The sequence below is a fragment of the Lathamus discolor genome, chromosome 3 (assembly GCF_037157495.1).
Source record: "Lathamus discolor isolate bLatDis1 chromosome 3, bLatDis1.hap1, whole genome shotgun sequence".
In the NCBI taxonomy this organism is placed as follows: Eukaryota; Metazoa; Chordata; class Aves; order Psittaciformes; family Psittacidae; genus Lathamus; species Lathamus discolor.
Genome location: NC_088886.1, coordinates 42,700,323 through 42,721,388, shown reverse-complemented (window position 1 = coordinate 42,721,388; position 21,066 = coordinate 42,700,323).

Below are 21,066 nucleotides of genomic sequence, written 5' to 3'. Positions count from 1 at the left end.
GTCTAGGCACTGCTTAGGTTTTGTATTGTTTTATCCAATCTGATATGAGCTGAGAGCTAATTTATTTGAGACTGGACTTCTACTGAATGTGAACCTTGCCCTGCAGATTTTGCAGTTCCTGGATTTTTGAAAAAGCTTCCTGCTGGTCATGAACTCTGTAGTTCTACCAGCCATTAACGTAAAATGTTTGCATCATTATTTCTAGATACATGATTCACTTGTTAAAAAGTAATAGTAGGGATTTCAGCAGAAAAGCAATAACCTGGATCCCTCTAGAGGCCACTTGTGTAATATTTTGTAGGGGAAAATTGAACTTGTTTCCCAATTCCCTGTCTACAAATAAAGGAAGCTTATCTGTCTCATGTCGTTGCTTATCTCGCCAGAATACTTCTGTTGGGTGGTGAAAGCTGCATAATTCTTGTATGTTCTCTCATTTAAACAAGTGCATGCTTAGAACTGGGTAATGCAGCAGGAGTTTCTCTATGCACTAATTCAGAGTCTTAATTCCTATATGCATGTTTCCTTGAAGATTGTTTTTAGAAAGTGTTTTGTGTCAGGTGCTAATTGAAGCACCAGAAAGATAGGTTTCCATTTGTACTAGGATTGCCAAAGAACTAATTAAACAGGCCAGACAAAAGGAATACTATTACTTTCTTATCTGTGTTCATTTTAAGTGAATGCCTGTGTGGACCTGATTCTGTTCTCAAGTATAGTGGCAGTAGTCCTAAGTATGTGTGAAAAGGCAAAGGTCATATACCTGTAAAAGACAAGACAGACCACCATGATGGTGGAAAACTGCAGCCAATTAGCCAAAGCATGAGTAGTTTGACTGGAAAGGAACAGAGCTCAACACAGGAAGAGAAAGAACAGAGCTTTCTAAACTCTGCACAATGCTTCTAGGATAAAAACCATTGAAGCCCATGTTTAAGAGACCACCTAAGTTATAGCTACATTCATGACTGTTGAACACTTTCTGTGATATTTTTTCCACATTAAATGCTTCCTAGGCCTGAGAGCACTGCTATTCCAGTGGCTCATTCAGGACAATCTTATTGGGGTGTATACATTGACTTAGAGGATAGAGATAATGCCGGTTTATTTCGTGGCACAGCAGCCTGTGAATGCAGTTTACAAAGTACTAGCAATGTGTCACAATCTGTCCTTCACTGATTGGTTGAAAAACCTTGCCACAAAAAAAAAAAAAAAAAAATCAATTTAGACAGATAATTGAAAAAAAATCGTAATGTTTCCATAATGATCTTGGTAAAATTCATTGAATTAACTTTGCTGCCAGTAATGTATGCACTTTGTGTAATTTGAGTTGATGGTATGTAAATAGTTTATGATTAATGTCCTTTAAAAGATTTTCAGTTCATCTCTGGTCCTTGTTCTGTTTCTCCTGAACATTTATGATTCTTATCTCCTTACTAACAAACTGTTATAGTGCTCTGTCACTGTGTTATTCCACAGGATCCTCCCAGGTATTTGAAAATCGATTTTAATTTTTTAATGAAATGAATGTGAAGAGTGGTATACTTTTATACTTACTTCTGTCATAGAGCAAAATAGGTTTTGAACATTTATTACATGCAAAATACCCTGTTGTACACCATGAAATGTAATTTCATCCACATGAGTGAACACTGATGAGGTGCTTTTGAAGAAGTGCTGGGTAATATTACTGGCTATATTCAACTTTGTGGTAAAGGTGAAAAGAATAATGTTATAATGAAAGATAAAGATGTGGGAGAATACTCATAAAGGCAATTTACAAAACAATTTAGTAAGAGCAGCATCTTTCCCAGCAGCATTATGCTGCAACTTGCATATATTGTGCACTAGAGTATGCCAAAACATAGGCAGATTATACGTAATCTGGATTCATTGTCTGAATGTACACCGGAATACAATAATCTGGGGTTCACGGAAAGTACTGGTGATGTCAAAATCTCCCCCTTACTTTTCTTCTGGAGCTGAGCTAAGAACTATTGATGGCAGGGGAAAGACTCTAGTGGGCTTTGGAACACTTCATTCTGCTTTACCGCTTTGCCTAAGTGCTACATTTGCCCATATATTTGTTCATGGTAGAAGTTTCATTTCAAATCAGGAAGTATATCTGAAAGGATGTGATCTGTCACCAGGTACTTTAAAGCAATGTAATTCTTTTATTCTGGGTTTATCAACTGGCTTATTGATTTAGCACTGCTTACTTATGGCTCAGTGACTAAGTGGGAAGCAATAATTCAGGGGCTGCATCTGCCAGTAAGTGGAGCTCTTTGCTAGCCTAGGGAGGTGTGTCCTCACCCACAGTCTTTTTTGATCCCCAGACTGAAACTTTGGGGGAGTTGGTATTCAGTTTAACTTTGGCCCTTTTGCAACTTTAACAATTCTCATGGTTTAGAAAACAAGAGAATAATTGCTAAAATCAAGGAAAGTATAAAATATTTCATTTCCATGCAGATTTTGCTGCTTTTCTTTGTGGCAGCCAGCTGTTGTAGTCATTCCCTTTGTCCCTTAAAAGAAAGGGGAGATTTTAACATTTTATATTTTTTTTATGTTTTTTAAAGAAACATATCCTGGTATTTTACAAAAAATGATTCAGTTTGCCATACCAGGGATATGGAGGGTGGATGAAACGGTCTTCCTATACTTGTCACACTTGTCACAGTACGTCATTACCTACTGATGAACATTTACAGTAATAGTTCCTTAGAGCAGAATGTCAACCCAGTTGTGTCATGAGCTACTTTGTGGTTTTATAAATGTTTTGAAGTGTAGGACAGCAAAGGATCTCCTTTCATGAGAACTGCTCTTTCAAGAATCAGCTTTATTTGAAATTCTTTTCTACTCCAAGCTGTCTCAATTAGGAGAGATTTTTAATGAAAACATACAGCTTTCCAGTCGCATAAAGAGAAGCATGGAGAAAATTCTATTCAATCAAGAGATATTGGGATTAGTTTCCTAACTTAAATTCTCAAGTGAATCCTCAGTGAAATCCAGATTGAACATAGCATTTGCTTACTAATGCTAGAAGTACACTTCTTATGTACTTTCTTGATGTTGAAGTCTCATTTATTTATGTTGGTATGTGGTTTACTTGGTATGTTACTCCATGTATACTGGCAATGTTTTATTATAATTATTATATATATGCATTGGGTAGTGCTAAGTCAGACAGCTTTATGAAGGTAGCTCCTTTTGTACATAGTGTGCACTCTGTAATGCTTGTATTTACTCCCTGAGAGCTTGCCAATGTTCTTACTCCCCCATGGTCAAAATATGTATTGCTATCCTATTCCTGAAAGAAGAGCAAGACTTTCTGGTAGGAAAAATAAGTTAATTTAGGTGTGTAACTGTGACTTAATAAAACAGAAAGAGGGAGATGTATCTTCTCCTTATACATCCTTGAGCACTTGTCAGGGAACCTGGTCTTCCTCCAGTTCTGTTGAGGATGAGTTAAGCAGGAAGAATTCACTATACCTTATAGATGACTTCTAACTCTGTGGCTTCAAACTGAAGCTAGAGGGAAAGGGAGATTGGATTTCTGAAAAGGTTTCAATCAAAAGGTTTTAACACCCTTTTCTAATTGCTACTGAGACATATCAATAAGTAAATTAATGGTATTCATGTTAGTAACAAAAAAGTTCACAGAAGTAGAGCATACATCTCCAACGTATAGAGGGGAGCACAGACTGTGAGATAGATTAAGTGAATTGCCACATGGTGAAGCTGGAAATTGTTCCCAGTTCTCTTGTGCCCAAATTCTCCTCCATAAGGACTCTCACTTTTGCTCCTTTTGAAATTATTGATGTTATGAGCCATCCTCAGCTTTCCTCTTCTTTCATTGCCAAGACAGTGTTCCCTGGAAATGCTTTGTAATCATGCATGCTTGGCCAGGTCTTTATAGTCCTGGGAGACAGATTCAAGCAGAGCTTTGAGGGAGATCTGCTTAGACTAAAATTTCAAACTCTTTAATAAGTAAAACTCAAACCAACAAAGCAAGAGCAGCTGGAAATAAAATGGGCTTGTGAAGTCCTGGCACATGGCTGTGACAGTCTTTGCAAGCTGCCTCTTGCTTCTAGGATTACCTTTTGACTCTCCACAACTTTCTGAACTGCAACAAAGTGTGTGGATTCCAGCTTCTAGATTTGCTTTCCCTGTTCCTGAAGCCTCTTGAAGCTTCTTACGCTGGGTTTGCTTAGCAGCTCCTGGGAGAAGATGCTGTCTCCTGTCTTCCTTCCTGACCCACTGATTTCTGAAAGGCATACAGCATGCGATGAAGAATGCAAAAAATAAATAATCACAGTCCTCCCCCTGTAGAGGCCATTTCTCAAGTGGGAAGGTATAGAGGATCACTGCATCTGGAGAAAAAAATGCTCCCTAAACAATGAGAAGAGCTCTCTATAGCTATAGGACAGTATGAAATTAAGGGGAAGCAGTCTTCACAAGAGAGTGGCTCATGCCAGTTTTCCACAGTACTTTCACACTCTGCAACCTATTGCATTTCCGAGCCTCAGCAGAAGCCAAAGCTCATCTGTGCTTTCCCTGAGGTCTTCAAGGGACTGATTGTCTTTAGAAGTACAAAGACCTACTTCAGTTAGCTTTTAGGAGCTTTTAATGGTGATATGAAGTCACGCATTTATTCAGAAAAGTACACCTGTTTATCTCTGCAGGATCACATTGTTTTATTACTGCTACAGCACAGTGAGACTGCATTTCAGATCACTCCCAGGCAAATCTGGCTTTTATTCCACATAAAAGTAAGGTCTTTCATAAACCATAGCTCAGTTTAAAAATGTACTCTTTTCTCTTACAGAGCAAGGAAGGCAGCAAATAGTTTCACTCAATCAAAACAAAAACAAACAAGCCCTTCTCTGAAAGCCTCAAGTCTTTAGTAACTTACACTCATTTCAGTTGTGTGTGATTTTGTTAGAGGGTGCATTAGTTAATGCTAATGAGTTCTTGCCTACACACTCTCATCTTTATAACTAGCAGCACTTGTCTCAGAGCATTGCAGCAACATTACATCAGCCTACATAGCTGCCTGTGATTTATTAGACCACAGAAATAAGCAATATACAAATTAGTTGGAATGGACACTGGGAGGAGGAAAAATGTCAGTCCCTGGTCTCACATAATGATTCAGCCATTATGTCCCAGTCAAGGTTCCTTTATATTTTTAGCTTTGCATTCAGAAATACTACAGGCTGGATTTTATGAGTTTGTTAAAATTCTATGTCAATTTACGTGAACATTGAAGGAGATGTCAAAACTCTTTAAACTCAAGGTAAGGACATACTGACAAACTACATATCCATAAGTCCAAATATGGAAAAGAGTAACTAACTCCAATGGAACTGTGCAAGGACTGCAAACTAAAGAAGTGCTTAAATGCTCTGATGGATCATTGCTTCCCTCTGCCCTGTTTTACATCAGTTGAATTCAACAGGAAAGACAGAGTAATGTAGCCATAGTTCATAGGCAGCCAGTGCACATACAACTTTCTAAGACAACCTCCCCTTTGACTTGAGTAAGTGTTGGCAACTTAAGTAGAGGGATTATTTAGTAGTTTTACATCCCTGTGCTGCAGTCAGACCTGGAGACAGCCTCTCAAAAGAAATACCTGCACTGGAGCCTTTTTCAGGCACAGTCACTGCAGGAGAGATGCTAAGTGCTGCAGTGCAGAAAGCTGCTCACTGGGTAATCAGGTGCTGGAAAGAGACTTGCGCTGGAAGCCCTGAATGGTGTTAGTATTCATCACCAAAATGCCTGCTTGTAACTAGCTTCCAATTTTAAGGGCTTATGTGAAGTACACCCCTTACAATAACCCATTCCACAAAGCAAAGATATACCTCAAAAAAAGTTTAAAGAAACAGAGGTAAGGCAGCAATTACTTATTTTGTCACTTCTCTTATGTTCTGTAAAAAATTAGCAAGTTGCTCAAATACCTTGATTTGGTCAGTGCTTTGATGTTTAATCAGTATTCTTGCAGGTTAAGCTTTCAGATAGGTGTAGTCTCTAGATGTGCAATTGTTATCAGAGAGTAATTAATTCCCAAGTATGGCTTCTTTGTGGCATATGAACCATGGAACTAAATGTAGTAGGGGTCAACTTTGGTCCCTTTTTCAATAATTTTCATGTAGGGGCTTTGAGAAAGGGTTTATTTCTGAATCCTTTCTGAAATAAAAAGCAAACCCAAGAAAATAAGAGGTTATATGAACGCTAAATCACAAGGGAAGATGTAAAAGAGTTGAAGAGTTCCTATAAGCTTTCCAAGAATATAGTGGAGTTAAAAAGAAGAAGGCTGGACTGACTTCAAATAGAGCCAAGTAAACTATTCATAAAGGGATATTTTATTCTTTACTTCAGAAAAACGAGTATGCACATGTAGAGACTTCTGTTTCTTTAAACAGTGGTTATGAAAAAAACACATTCATAAATAGTATGTGATCTACTGATAAATTCAACAAAAGCAATTTTGCATCTATTACAGAGATAGATAGGACCAAACCTGATGTCTACAGCAGTAGATTGAAGAGAGTAGGTAATGAGCTATATCCATAGTCAGCTGTCTTCCTTCTGACCTGTATTTTAGAGCAGGGTTGAAAAAACAAAAAAAGATATTTTCTTCTTCTGGCAAAGAGAGGACTGACAAATGAGCCCTTTTTGCCTTGTTAAAAGTAGAGGTGTCAGATCTTCATTTATGTTATCACCCTCCATTTTTATTTCCAGCTCTGGCATAATACTTTGAGAATAGTTGGAATAATCAGTGTAAAACTTTAAGGGAACGAAAAGGTCACTCTGTAGAAACAAATACCAAGAAATAGGTCAATAACATGTACCATAAAGCCTCATTTATGCCATTTTGGTAGTGGTAAAGGTTACTAAAGACCCAGAAAGAGTCCCAAAGGTTACCTTTAAAAAAGAAGACACCATCACTGGATAGGCATTGCTCCACAGCATAGCACAGGAAGCAGGGCTGAGGTGCAGCAGCACTGAACATCTGAAAATAATGGAGCATGGAAAGAAGACAAGGAGAGTGGAAACCTTCAAACTGTTCAAGGTAAAGCCAGCCCAAAAGGCTCCAGGACCATCAAAGGAGGGCTGTAGCTCTGTGCAAGTGGCTCTGGCCCAACTGCCTCCCCTGCCAAGGCCATGGGAGCTACAGTCCTGCAGTGTTTGTAAACTACTTCTGCCAGCAAGTAAGTTGCTGCTGACATAAATTTCCTTTAGGACTTTTATATTTGGATTAAAGCTCTTTTGCACCTTTCATCTCAGCTTGTGGAGCTGCAATGGATTCTTAGTTACAACTCTAAACTACCTAAAAGACTGAAAAAAATCCATTCTCTTAAGCATTTTTAGTGCATCTCTCTAGACTAGAGCACTGGTGTTGCCAGGGCGATCGTGTAGCAGAGCAGAGAGCAGAGAAACACTGACTCTTTGTTTTGGGGCAGGTGGCCTGCAAAATTGCTCTTACCGTATTTGTCCTCTTCCAAAACAGGTCTTTCTTAGCGTTAGTGGCTGTTCGACTCTCTAGCATATGAGTCTGTGTCTTTCTTAATATGAGCTATAGAAATTTCAGTCATTACTGACCCTCTTTGCTTACTCAGAAAGAGTAAATAGTCTGTCTGGTTTTTAAGTTCTTCCACCTTTGCTTTGTTATTCAGCAGGGACAATTTTTTTTACTCGTTTCATACTTTTAACGTGAGAATAGTTCCATAGGCTTTATGCTCCATGTCACCAAGGAAAATGGAAACTTACATGGGATACATTTTTTCTCACAATTCATTTTGGCTAATCTTTTTAATAAAATCTCTGTCCAAAGGCCAAATATAAACATGAAGCACTTGCTTCAGTGCTGATGATTGAAGTTGCTAAACCAGTGGATGTCCCTGTGACAAATACATACCGTATTCTGGTTTCAGTCTCTGAATACATGAGCTTTCCCCAACAGGGTGTAGTTGGCCAATGGAAGTTTTGTCCTGCAGCTGCTATAGCTGCCAGTTTCTCATGTAGTAAAAGTATATGATTCCACTGGTGCTGTAAACTTCATCACTTCTGAAAGCATTTCTGCACATGCTGGACTGTAAAGTGACACTCGCCAGGTGGTTTCTGTGCTCAAGTACATATGTTTTGCCTGTTGTTGTAGCTTTTTCCAGTTGTAAATGCTGTTGGGCCTGGGCCTGAGCCTCCCTCTCACTTTCCCCATTAACATATTGTAGTATTTCCTTACAAGTAAGATTAGTTATGCCCCTGTCAGTGTCATGGAAGTACATGGAAGTACTAAGAGAGTACTCTCTGTACAATTAAGGTGACTGTGACGGCAGCCCAAAAGCGTGAAGTTTTTGTATTCTGCTATGAAACTATAAGTAGTCACAGTGCTCTGGGTAAGGCAGAGAGGAATTCCACAGTGGTTTGTATTGCCTGTGATTTCAGGTAAGAAAATCTTACATTGTCAGACACACTACCTCTTATTTATTGGATGATTCTGTTCGGTTAATGTAAATAAAATATTTTATTGCATATATAAACATAAAAATTGCTGGAAAAACATTACATGAAAGTTATTTCAGTTGCAGACATATTTAGGCTCTTAAAAATGTCAAGGTAAGTTTGTTTAAAAGACCAAAATGTTTTAAATGTTCTGCTTTAGAAGAAGCGTGGGTCCTCAGAAATATCCTTTCATAGAATGTAGCCTTCTAAATATTTAACTTAACAGCTGATAATAGGATTCAGGCTCTTCAGACTGAGAGCTTTCAGAAGTTTATTCAGCTTGTTTATCTAGGTAGAACAGGGGCACAGCATGTAGCTGAATAAACAATGCTTTAATTAATTTTTCAATCTTGCAGTATGGTTCATTTGTACATGTCAATGAAAACCGTTTTGGCAGATGCTGGTTTCAGATCATAAAGCAGTGTTCCACTACAAGGACAAAAAATGGCTTTTTTGCCCCATCTGTGTTTTACTTCTGAAGTAAATAGTATAAATCTTACATCTTTTTTTATAGATAATACAGAAATACTATGGCCTTTGTTTAATAGTAGTTTGTCTTTCAGTCCAGCATGAACTAGACCCTTTCTGGCGGAAAGGCAGCCTGAGTGGTGAGACAAGGGCCAGATCAGTGGCCAGACCCAGTTTGCACAGCACTTTCATCTGCTCTTCAGGAACATGGGCTTATTGGCAGACCTGCCCAGCTGTGGAAGCCGGTACATGATTGCCTGGGTATATGTGTAGACACTAACAGGCACTGGTTGGGTTGGCAGGGTTGAGTGAAGGAGCATAGAAACATGGCCAGCTTTGTTTGCTTTCTCCCTTCCAAACACATGGCTGAGAATAAGGGAGATTTCTGAGCATGCAGAATTTCACTGTTGCTGCATTTCTAATATACAGTTTCAAGCTTTGGGGTTGTGCTTTGGCTTGGGTTTTTTTTGTGGGTTTTGTTTTGTTTTGTTTTTTTCACTTGTTTGTTTGGATTCTTCCTACTGAAGCAAACAGAGCGTTTGTAAAGTGCAGATACATTTTGAAAAACCACCATAAAATGAAAGAAAATCACAATAATTACAAAGACTGAGTAAAGGTCAAAGATAGAGTTGGCCAAAGTCGTCACCAAGACTTGCTCTGTAGTTTTCCCGTGGTGCGTCACAGCTCCTCAGACTTATGCTGGGCACTGCCAGTCCTGTTTGCTTGATTGTCTTCCTCTGTCAGTCTCTTTTTAGAAGTCCTGAGCCCACAGGTGGGTGAAGAAATAATATGCAGATAAACTTTAAGACTTCGTATTAAACACAAGGTTGATTTTGATCCTCAGTAAAGCTGAAGTAATCAGACTGAGAGCTTAAAACCTCCATTCTTTTGAGATTTGTCTTACAAGGCCATTTTTAGCATTCCTTGACAATGATTCCAGGAAGAAAGGCAAGCATAAAATTATTGAGAAACTGGAGTTTCTGTGCCATTGACATAGGTGATGTGACTGGAGCATCGTAAGAGCAATTTTGCATCTAGTGCAAAAAGGTCTACTTAGGAGTGTTCAGACTTTGATTTTGGTTCTGATTGAAGTGGCTAGTGGTTACACAATAAGTTTGTGACAAGATAACATTTCCATTAACCTTTATGGTTTTTTGACTCCATTGATAAGGAAATACAGTGAAGGTCCAACTGCAAGGATAATTTGAATGTTTATTGAAATAAGAAAAGCATCACCAAAGATTTTATAGAATCATAGCACCATCAAATGGCTAGGGTTGGAAAGGACCTTAAGATCATCTAACACCACCCCACCTGCCGTGGGCGGAAATGCCTCACACTAGACCATGTCACCAAAGGCTCTGCACAACCTGGCCTTAAACATTGCTAGGGATGGAGTATTTACCATTTCTTCAGGCAGCCTGTCCCAGTACCTCACCACCCTCACAGTAAAGAACTTTCTCCTTATATCTAACCTGAACTTACCCTGTTGAAGTTTAAACCTGTTAAATTTAAATCCTATCTCTACAATTCCTGATGAAGACTCTCCGGCATCCTTGTAGGCCCTCTTCAGATACTGGAAGGCTGCTATGAGGTCTCCAAGCAGCCTTCTCTTCTCCAGGCTGAACAGCCCAAACTTTCTCAGCCTATCTTCATACGGGAGGTGCTCCAGCCCCCTGATCATCCTCATGGCCCTCCTCTGGACTTGTTCCAACAGTTCCATGTCCTTGGGGGTTGGACTAGATGATCTTTTTAGGTCCCTTCCAACCCTTGGGATTCTGTGATTCTGTGATTCTTATGTTGAGGACACCAGAACTGCACACAATACTCCAGGTGAGGTCTCATGAGAGCAGAGGGGCAGGATCACCTCCTTAGATTTGGTGCAGCCCAGGATATGTTTGGCTTTCCAGGCTGCAAGCGCACACTGAAGCTGGCTCATCAGTTTCTCATTGACCAACACGCCCAAGTCCTTCTCCGCAAGGCTGCTCTGAATCTCTTCTCTGCCCAACCTGTAGCTGTGCCTGGAATTGCCCCAACCCAGGTGTAGGACCTTGCACTTGGCTTGGTTGCAATTCATGAGGTTGGCATTGGCCCACCTCTCAAGCGTGTCAAGCTCCCTCTGTATGGCATCCCTTCCCTCCAGCATATCAACTGAACCACACAGTTTGGTGTCATCAGCAAATTTGCTAAGGGTTCTCTCAACCGCACTGTCAATGTCACCAACAAAGATGTTGAACAGGATTGGTCCCAAGACCAACCCATGAGGGTCACAACTCATAGTTACTGGTCTCCAATTGCACACTGAGATGTTGACCACAACTCTTTGTGTGTGGCCATCCAGCCAATTCTTTATCCACCAAGTGGTCCATACATCAATTTGATGTCTCTCCAATTTAGAGACAAGGATGTCATGCATGACAGTGTCAAACACTTTGCACAAATCCAAGTAGACAACATCAACTTCTTCACCCCTATATGTCAGTTCTGTAGCCCTATCTTAGAAGGCCACCAAATTGGCCAGGCTTGATTTGCCCTTAGTGAAGCCTTGCTGGCTGTTACCAAGCACCTTGTTGTTTTTCATGTGCCTTAGCATGATTTCCAGGAGAATCTAGTCCATGATCCTGCCAGGCACAGAGGTGAGACTGGCTGGTCTGTAGTTTCCCCATCTTCTGTTTTCAAATTATCATTCTGACCAGTCCAAGTAATATCATAAAGTCATTGATTACCAAATTACCTCATCTAGTAGCATTTTAAGATTAAGTGCATTGAAAACGAGCAATTCATATGGGTCTTTTGCAAGGAATTAGGATGATAATGTACCTAGAAATTCCTAAGCAAGTTCACATCTCCAAGTAAAGTTACTTTCTGGCTTGCACCATTCCAAACAAAAGTAATGGAGGGGAGACCTCTCACCTTGCTCCAAATCTTGAAAACTTTGTAAAGAGCCTAAAGAGACATACACAGATGTGCAACAGCAGCCAAAAGCTGGTAAAGAGAAGAAAATGTTGGCATAACACATAAAAGTCAAACTGAAGGTTCGGCAAGCAAGATGTTAAAAGTGAAAATCAGAGTCCCCACATACCACGTGGCTGATAAGGAACTGAGAGGGGAAGCTATTGAAGTGTTGGCTGGTCCTGTGGTGGGAAGGCCGATGTCCTTTACTGGGCAGTGTTCCTCTCTGGAAAAGACCCTTTTGTTTGTTATAGGTAGCTTTGCTCATTTCTGGAATGTCCTTTGTGCTAATAGAATTATCTCCTGATGCAAAAACACAAAAACCCAAAACAAACCAACAACAGCAAAAAAAAAAAAAAAAAAAAAAAAAAACACAAACCCCAAACCTGACAACAAAAACCACAACTGAAACCCACAATCCACAATAATAGGATTTGGAAAGAAAACCAAGTAAGTTTATAGTAGCAGACTGGCTGTTAACCTTTTCTGTACACAGATTGTCCTGATTTATTTTTGGAACATGGCACTAAGCTCTAGATATGTTCATGAAGGCTTTGAGAAATTTACTTTCCTGTTATTACAGGACACAATTCTGATCTTCTTCCCTTTCACTTTCTACCTTAGTTTGAAAGACTTTTTATTTTTTATTTTTTTCCTGGCTCCTCTGCATTATATTCCTTGGCTTTTACAGAACTACAACTCTTGTGTGCCAAACTCTTTTCACTTCATGTAATTAAATCCATACGTCCAATTCATACAATTGAACACAAATCTCTGGCAGATGCTTTCTCAAAATCTGGCTATCAGTTTAGCATTTTTCATCCCATACAGGTTTTTTACAAGAATTTTATACATGTAGCTTCAACTTTGGGCAATTGGAAATAAAAGCACCATCTTTCCTGCTATAAATTTCAAATACTTTCTTAAAGACTCGGTTCCCAGTTTTTTGCATTTAAAGCATAGTGACCTGGAAATTAGCTGTTCTGTTTTCCTAGTTTTTGCTGTTTTCCAAAGAAAAGCTAAAGATTTTAAGACATTTCTTTAAAAAGTATGTCAACTCCTGTATTTTACCCTAGTGTTCCTCTGCCCTAGTCCAGTTTCTTTGAAGCACAGGTTGGATCAGCAGCTTGTACTTGGTTGCAGATGTTATTCTGCCTCTTACTTGCTAAGTGACATGAGACTGATGAGGAAGTGGAAGCAGTGGGTTGCTTGTTGTGTTTGTCCATCACATTTCAAACAGCTCATCTTCTGGATCAGAATTAGCTCTGCCAGTTTTCTGCTTTTGGTTTAGACAGAAAAAACACAACAGTGTTCAAGCTTCTGCAACAGATAGGACGTGCACAATGTACTTCTACTACAATAAGCCTGAAAAAAAATCAAGCTGTAAAAACTGTCTGAGCTACTAATAGGAGTTGTGAGGAAGTATGAGTGCCTCCAAAGATATTTAGAGAGAATATGTGTTTATATAGTAAATTAATTTCAAACAAAGGCAATTTATCTTGTCTGGATATTCACATGGTATGTAATGAAATTGGATTAGAAAAACAAGAACAGGATGCTCAAAAATTCTTGCCTATTTAAAAGCTGCAATTTCTATTTTAGGACAAGATTTAGTTGCATTCTGTAAAATGCGCTGGCAGGACAGTTATTTTCTCACCAGCAGGTAACAGCAGTTCCAAAAAATGCACTTTCTCCAATGTAGCTGTAGGAACTGTTGCTGCTTAGAAACTAGCTAAGTCATTAGTCAAAACAAAAAGAACGAACTGTTACATAAAGCAATAATTTTACCAGAGAAGTACTGTGAGTCTGCCTAAACCAGACAATCAGAACGTATTACACAGTTCTTGGGTTATTGTCTCCATAAAAACTTGGAAGGATACATGTCTGGTTTAGTAGTTTTTAAAATTTTTTTTCCAGGCACAAATATAATGTTGTTCTTCAAGTTTTGTCTCTTGTTGGTTTTTTTGGTTGGTGGTTTTTTTAAACCGTTCTGGTTCTTGCAACATTTTCACCTTATTGGTGACTGGCTTATTGCTACAATAGTTCAAACACACACTTTGTCCACTGCGATTGCACCGAATATGCCGAAAGGGAGTGAATGGGAAACTTCACTGGGGTGATGCTATCAATAGGTATGTTGCTGGTAGTAACCATGGAGATGTTTAGGTTAATCTGAAGTAGTCTAAGGATAAGTAATAGAATGAAAGCAAGCAAAGGGAAATCTATGCTAATTCTTAGGGGAAAATGAACTCTTCATGATGCATCATGTTAAATTACATAAAAGGTCACTAGTGAACAGGTAGGTGCTTGGAGTAATTTTAAACTGGTTTGAATGAAGAAACTTAATTTTCTCTTGAATGAAGCTGTTTTCACTGGAGGAGGGACTCTTCTGATACTAGATTAATCTCAGCATTAACTGCAGATATTAGGATTCCATGGGCCTTGCTGAGCACTGATAACTTTCTCAGTTTCATTATCTTAGTGCCTGTATGCACCTTTTCAAGTCAATACTGGAAATCCCTATTCCCTCATGATAATAACATTCATCTGTAAAATATTAGCTGAACCAGGAAATGTTTCAGAGATAAAGCCACAACTGTGCTGTCTTAGCAAGTATATAAATTTAATAGATCTTTCTTAAGCAAAGTCCTGTAAGTGGAGCTCAAGCAGCAAATTTTCTCCTGACTTACAGTAAGTGAGGGAGAAGAAGTAATTTAGTTAGTAACCTGAGTTTGAATAAAAATGAATTTGGTTATAAATAATTCAGTAGTCATGCAACTATTTATTTGGGGTTTCTATTCCATTTCAGAGATGCTATACAAATACATACATATGCAAAGGAGTACAAGAAATGAGTGAATGAAAAAATAAAAGGTAATTCAAATATGCTGTTGTAAAGTGAGTGTGAGTAAATGCAAATACGTTGAAAGGCAAAAAGGTGAGTGGAAAATGTTAATACTGATGTACTACATTTATCCTATATGGGCTACTTATTGTTTCCAGTAAGCTGCTTCTTCCATTCCCATTATGCTCAATTTGATTTTGTTTAGTCACCTTTGCTCTCTTGCTATCCCCTTTTTGTAGGGATACATTTTTAAATTACGTGCTCATTTACTTGTGACTCCAATTTCCTAAATAAATGAGGATTTGGAAATCTGTCTTACTTTTCCTACTCCTTTGTATTGCCAAAGGCAGAAGAAGTATTTTCTGATTTCAGTTTCAATTATTTTTAAGCTGAAGCAGTGACTGAACACAAATTACCTCCTCATGGTCCTCCAACAGTGTATCACTGGCAAAAAAAGAGAATACTCTAAATTCCTTTATTACACAGTGATCTTGGTGTCCCTTATAACAAAGGCATTATAATCAGTTTTTAAATATTAAAAAATATCATATTTTCATTTTACAGATTCAATTCATGTATTGAATCTGTATAAATAGAGCATTCTAAAAAAGGATTTATAAGGCTTTTTCCTCATTTTCTTGATAAATTCACCATAAACACCAAAACCAAGAACAACAAAATAGTAAAGAGCTTGCTTGATTCAGAATTCATACCAAGATGCTGCCCATGTTGTGAAAGAGTTTCTGTGGCATTCTTATGAATATATCCTGGTTAGAAAGAAATATATTTTTAATGCTTTTTTTGAAAAAGTGAGATGGCAATGAAATGAGTAACTTCTTTGAAGAAGCTGGTAGATGGTTTTGACGTTACCTCACTTTTATTATTGTAGAGCTTTCTTCTGGTGAACCTATGAGAGCCAGTTGCACAGACGTTTCCTTTTATGACTCTTCGAGTTAGTTTATTCATTTTTATATTAATGAAAAGCAGAAGAGAGAAATTATACATGTTTTAGTTTCCAATTAATACTTTTCTGGGTCATAAATAACGTGATATCAAATCATTACTTAAAGCAAGTACATTTTTGTGTAATAAGTTTTGTTAAATTGGTGGGTAGAAAAACTGCCTCCATCTCGCTGTGTTTTCTGTCATCTTTGCTCAGCATTTGGAAACCAATGACCTGTAAGAGTCTCTTAAAAATCCCAATGTGATATGTAGGAAGCAGCCAAGTGTCACTACTCGTCTCTGGCTTGTATAGCTTCTTAGATCCCGCAGATGCAATTTAGGCAGCTCTGAAGCTGCTTTTACACAACATTTGTTGTAAGGAAGCCAAATTGCCTTTTTCTAACACTTTGAATTCATAAAAGACACAATTGGTATAAAGCCACCTTGGGTTTTCATAATACCTGTTCAACCTTAGACTAAACACAGCTCAACAAGTCTAACCTCTCTGACTGTATAAAATGCTACAATGAATAATTTGAAGTCTTTTCTGAATACTTTTAGATGTTATTTTCTGGTATATTGAGAAACTTTATTTTATTTCTGTGGTAAGTATAATCAAGATGTGACTGCTTTTCTTTTTATTTCCACTCACATACTTTTAGCATCAAATCTGCTCAAAAATAGTATGCTGTAGGATAACGTGGTGAATAAAAATCAGTCTGCTTTTGAGCTGTATGTGACCTATCAAAAATTCAGTGAAAAATCACGAGCAGCCTGAGCTCACACAGAGCTGACTGAGGTTTTTGGTCAATTTGTACTCAGCAAGCTCTGAGTTTTCCCTGAGCTGTGACATTGACTTAGAATACTTTAACACCATTTGTTCATTAATAAGTAATCAAAATAGTTTGTTATTCAAATAAACAAATTAACATTACACTATTAATGTCAATTCAGTAGCTTCCAAGCCCATTTTTAAATTAACTGATTTAACAAAACTTACTTTCTTCCTGAAGAGAACAGACAGGAAAAAATCCAAACAAATGAATAAACAATTAAAAACCACAAAAATCCCTCAGTGCTATTTAGAGCTATGAGGCCAGATTACAAAAGTGTTGCCTGCATTTACACACTGAAAGAGATGGAAGATAAAAGCACATATCGTAAGACCAGAACTTCTTGACCCAAAACCTAAACCTGAAACTCCAAACCTCACCATACCTTCATGTTATGCATTTAATGTTGTATAGAGATATCTGATGCTTTTTGCAGTATAGTTATAAAATAAACATGACTTGGTCCTGACATTTTTCTTTAAAAGGAAGTCTGCTGTGGTGTAACTGTAAATAGTTTTTTTTTTATTCTCACTAGTTGCCAGATTTTAACATAGCTTCAGAATATTATGGTTTACATCAAGAATTTTGCACTGTTATCTGGAAGGATATGTGTTTGCCTATCAGAAGGACTGGTTCAACAAGGCCTCACCTACACAGGTGAGACCCTGGTGCAAACTATTAAGAGCTTTCCTTCTGTTTCCTGCACTTCGGTTTCTAGGGAAAATAAAGCCAGACCCCCATAGGCTTCAATATTGCTTCTCTGGTCCCATTCCTCATCTGGATAATTAGGAGCCTGAGATCCACCAAAGCACACAGGCCACCCTGAGAAAAATATATGGTTTTCTGAATTTGGATTTTGAACTTGCACATGCTTTGAGTTAAAAGGAACTCCTGAAGAACTCTTAATGAACTGACACACCTATGTAATCTATCATTTAAAGTCACTTTGTTTTTCTTTATACTTTGGAATTCATTTGGGGGATTTGGTTTACATGAAACCCAGAAAAAGACAAGATTGCCCTTGTATTGTTCTGTTATTACCATATAATGCCTTCCATCACAGACAAAAAAGATGATGGTATGAAGTTTCTCTGTTTGGGTGCAATGATATTCAATATGCTTTTTGAAGAACTTGTGTGGTCGAAACCAGAGAAACCAGAGCTTTTCTTCTGACCTTTCTCATGTCCTTTGTAGAATTGTGATAGAATGGGAAAATGACTTCTAGGTCTGTAAGCTTTTCTTAAAACAGACAAAAGGATGTGGAATTTCTGGTATCAGATTGCAAGTATCTTGAAGATCAAGAAATCATTTAAAAGCTGACACAGTTTGAGTCTTTTACTTAAATTCATATATGCTGTAGGTAAATTTTGACTGCCCTGAAATCAGTGAAGTGAAATGCTTTTTATGATAAGTTTCAGTGCTGATATTACTGTTGCCAATTACTTTATTTCAAGAATTTTCTTACCATATATCATGAGTTTGGAGGTGCTGCTGCTCAAAAAGGCAGGCACCTGGGAGAGAGCTGGTATCTACAGCAGATTTTGCATCCTGCTCTGGGCTGCCCTTTTTTTTCTAGTATACTTCATAAATCACAGCTTGCAGGCAGAAAATGGCCTGTAGGTTGTAAGATGGCTATAGTTGTTATATTTAGCCTGCTTTGTATAAAAGAAAACATAATGCAGGATTCAGTAAAAAAGGCAGGCAAATGGCTTTGCTTCCTACACTTTGCTTTTCAAAACTTAGAGTAATGATGCTCTGAGCATACTGAAGAGCCTGGGATATGCAGACTGAAAGATTTCTTTGAGGTTTTTATCGCTGGGCTTGTTCTGCCTTGGTCAGATCCATCTGCCTAGGTCTGATCTTGCCCATGACTGATCTGGATCACAGAACCATAAAAATGTCTCTGCCCTCAGACTGAGCTAGGAGAATCTTTACTGTGTAGTAGATCTCCCTTCCTTCCCCTATCCCCTCAATATTTGAACCATAGGTGGAGAAAATACCAGCATGTTTGCTAGTTTGTGGCTGGCTTGCGTATTACAGCCTCACCTTTCGGTATGGTCTTTATAAGTGTATTAAATAATTGAACACCAGAAAAATGTGTGGTATTTTACATGTATGTTTCAGGGCATGATGCATACGTCCCTCACCTTATTTTTACATTAGCTGATGGAGTTACAAGGATAGGAGACAATAAACCCTGTTGAAAATAGGGTCCTGTTCCGTGTACTGAGGCACAATGAGAAAAAAGTATCAGAATACAGTATCAGAAAAATATGAGGGTTGCATATACTTGCAAATCAGCAGTGTGACAGTTAACAAGCGCTAAAAGGTATTTGCTTTAATAACGATGTCTTGAAAATATGGAGTAATTAGGGCTGATACTCTTAAGATGCACTTCTTTCACATCAGCCTTATGATGAGCATTTAACTCACAGAGATACGTTCTTTCATTAAAAGTGATTACTCAAGCATGGTTTTGATAATTTTTTAGGGAAAATGTAAACAGGAATTAATCCTATAGCCTTTATGTGCTTCAAGGGTTCCTTTCTGTGTCAGTCTTGGGTAAGCTAAAAGGCTAGAAAAGAATTTGAAATTGTGTTTTTTAACACAGTATAGAATTTTTTCCAAGTATTCATGTTTAATAAAGGAAATTTAGTACCTAACTGGAATACAAAATCTATTTAACAGTGCAGTACTGTGGGGTTTTTGGAGTAAGGTAAGACTTCCTAGCAAATGATGCAGGATCTAATTTTCTTAGCAAACTCTGGAGCACAGAGAAGCATTGTTTAATTCATTATTACCATTTTTTAAAGATTATTGTTATATCATCTTCATGTTGCTGAATGACATTGGGTATGTCTCTATCTTGGGAGCAGACTTAAGTGATTAAAATCTGTCTTCTGTCTCCCTTCCCTCCCATCCTCCCTCTCTTTCTCTCACAGTGCACCCATATCATTGCATACATTTGCCAGTGTTGGTATTTTATCATTTTTAACAGTTAACCACATCAGCAACTGTTGATAGACTCTGCAACAACATAATATGAAGGAGAGGAACTGCACAAACCCTCCCACGTCTCTTTCTTAATGGATGTTTCCCACAACTTCAGAGTACTCTTAACCTCCTGTCTGTTCATCATGAAGAAAATACAATGACTTCTTAAAGCACAGACACAAGTTTCTCTGTTTCTGGAGTTCACCAAATGCTCACATGATAGGAATACATTGCTGTGTAAACCCAGTAATATTGGTAAGTTTGTGGTTCAAGTAAGTGCAAAATGTCATTAAACCATTTATACTGATTTACTCGTTAGACAGCACATACAAAATTGTTGTGAGCAGGTGAAGTGCTGACTGTGTAACTTGATGGCAGTCTAGGTTTTCAACCCTGTTACAGTGTAGTTGAGACCTAATACCTGAAGTAGTATTGCTCTTCTGAGCAATGTGGATTACACAGACCTTGTGCAAGCAAGCAGAAATAGCATGATGAGGTTTTTCTCACTAGTAGCAAATAGAAATGAACTCATTATCCATTATATTATGAACAAGCACTTTATGTGAGCATTGTGGCATTGAGTGGGCTAGTTTCTTCACTATGCATTTTGCTTGCTATGGATGCTGAGGGTATATTTTAATGTGCTTTTCATTTGTCCTTGACTGATGTATCTACTGCTTTGTCCAGAATTTTTCCTCACAATATCATAAATGCACTACTCCCTTTTTCTTCATCAGGATATACAGGGAGCAAGCCCACAGTGAATACAATTTAGTAACTATTGATATGCTACTGAATAAAAATAATTCAGTATATATACATAGAGCAACAGTCTTGTAATCAAAAGCAGGCATAAATAAGTAGTAAAAATTTAATTAAATCAGCTGTATTACTGTTATCCTTCAAATTCAAATGGAGCAGGGAAAGAGTATCACTAAAACAGATAAACGATTTACTAGGAGATTTGCATATATTTATAATTTAATGCAAGAAAATATCAAGACTAGTTTTAGGTTAAACTAAGTCAAAAGCTGTAACATGCAGTTGCCCAAATTAGGTTCTCCCTCTGTAAAAGTATGTCTTACCAGAAAAGAGCCATGAAAAAGAAATTACTTTGCACTATTGATATATTTAGCTATATAAATATGGGAAATGTCTGTAGCTGTTCTGGAAAAGTTATGACTAGAAATATAGGAATATGGGAGATAATTCAGCTAGGGTTTTGCTCCCTCAGTCTATTCCTGTGCTTGGCTTAGTTTGAGTACAGCAAAGAGGTAAGCCCGGAGCATATCAGGGAGAGAGATTTCTGATCAGTCAGAACACCAAGTCTATAAAATATTCATAAAACCTCAGCAATTTGAATTGACTTTTCAAGTAATAAAAAAAATCAAAGTAATACAGTAAAAGAGGAGGCCCCTCTACTATGTCATATAAAGCATAAGGATCTATTTTAAATATTTGATTATCGAAAAGTAAATTAGGCTTTTTCTGATGTGACAATTATAGGTTTTCATACAATATGAAGCAATAACAAGAAAG